The sequence below is a fragment of the Capsicum annuum genome, chromosome 12 (genome assembly GCF_002878395.1).
Source record: "Capsicum annuum cultivar UCD-10X-F1 chromosome 12, UCD10Xv1.1, whole genome shotgun sequence".
Classification (NCBI taxonomy): domain Eukaryota; kingdom Viridiplantae; phylum Streptophyta; class Magnoliopsida; order Solanales; family Solanaceae; genus Capsicum; species Capsicum annuum.
The window spans coordinates 24,168,969-24,170,940 of record NC_061122.1 but is presented as its reverse complement, the minus strand read 5'-3'; positions in this window follow the sequence as shown (position 1 = coordinate 24,170,940).

The window sequence follows — 1,972 nt, the reverse complement described above, 5'->3', positions numbered from 1 at the left end:
TAGACAAATATAGTTGGTTTAAGAAATTATAAAATTGTATGTAAATGAGAGAATAATTATTAAAAGAATAAGTTCAGTTTCTTGACCGAAAGGAAATTTAAAAAAGTTTAATATGAGTGAAAGTTAACGATGAAGTTGGAAATCCCTGCTACCGATAATTCGTTATAATTTGATATATCATTTGAGGCCGTTTGAACTGGGTTGAGTAGATTCTAAACCAGTTAGGTGCTTATCTAGACTTGGAAAAATGGGACGATCCATAAAGGCCTCAAAGGCGCGATAAATGTATCAAAACTTGTGGTATGACCGAAAAGTACTGCTACTGGCGTGCCACACATTAATATAATTAAATAATTTAAAATAAATTCAAAGAAGGATGTAAGTAACTTTTAGGCTAACAAATATTATATATCCAAAAGATTAATTTAAGCCAGACACAAGTCATTAAAGTGACCATGCTAGAACCACGGGACTCGAGGGGTGTCTAACACCTTTTCCTCGGTCAACAGAATTTCTTATCCAGATTTCTAGTTCGCAGACCAAAAATAAAGAGTTATTTCCTTTTGAACAGGGATTCAATAAGGTGACTTGGAACACCCAAACTCAATTTCAAGTGGTGACTCTGTAAATAAAATAATCTCTATTCAAAACGTCACTTTAATTGGAAAAACTCATTTTCTCTAAAACCAACTTTCCTAGCGGGGTTGGATGCGATGAAAAATAGGGGTGTGACAGACATGTCATAGATGCCTAATTTATTTTTTATTAAACATGATTAATTTTTTAATACATAAGATCCAACCAAATATCACGATGTAGTGAATCAGACATGTATTAAATGAATCATAATAACTAATTAGAAGTGATATAACAAAAATGCTACAAAAAAATATTTGTAAAAAAAAATTAAATGGGTCTCATATAAGATGTCAAGTAATTTAAAACATCAAGAGTTAATTTATTATTTTATTTTTTATTAAATATTATTCATTTTTTAATACTTAGTTGACTTATAATAATTAATTAGGGGTGATATAGTAAAATTATGATTGAAACAACTGAAGCAGATATATCATAATTTCCTATTTTATCTTTTTTCTTAGATATTATTAATTTTTAAATACGTAAATTTCATATAATAATTATTTAGGGGTAATTCAGTAAAATCACAAAAGAAACAGGAACGTCGACGAAAAGGTGCCTGCTTCTTCGCGTTGAGTTAATTTTTGTCTATTTTTCCTTTTTTATTAATATATTATCAAATTTTTAATACTTAGATGAGTTATAATAATTAATTAGGGTGATATAATAAAATTACGATTGAAATAACTGAAGCAGACATGTCATAAATGTCTAATTTACATTTTTTATTAAACATGATTAATTTTCTAATACGTAAGATCCAATCAAATATCATGATGTGGTGAATCAAACATGTATTAAATGAGTCATAATAACAAATTAAAAGTGATATAACAAAAATGCTATAAAAATATTTTAAAAAAAATTAAATGGGTCTCATATAAGATGTCAAATAATTTAAAATATTAAGAGTTAATTTATTATTTTATTTTTATTTTATTTTTTCTTAAATATTATTAATTTTTTAATATTTAGATGACTTATAATAATTAATTAGAGATGATATAGTAAAATTACGATTGAAACAGTTGAAGCAGATATGTCATAATTGCCTATTTTATCTTTTTTATTAAATATTATTAATTTTTGAATAAATAAATGTTAGGTAATAATTATTTAGGGGTAATTCAGTAAATCACGTAAGAAGCAGGCACGTCGACGAAGAGGTGTCTGCTTCTTCACGTTTCTAAATAGTAGTAATATTAATTTTTAAATACGTAAATGAAATTAATAATTATTTAGGAGTAATTCAGTAAAATCATGGAAGAAGCAGGCACGTCGATGAAGAGGTGTCTATATATATATATATATATATATATATATATATATA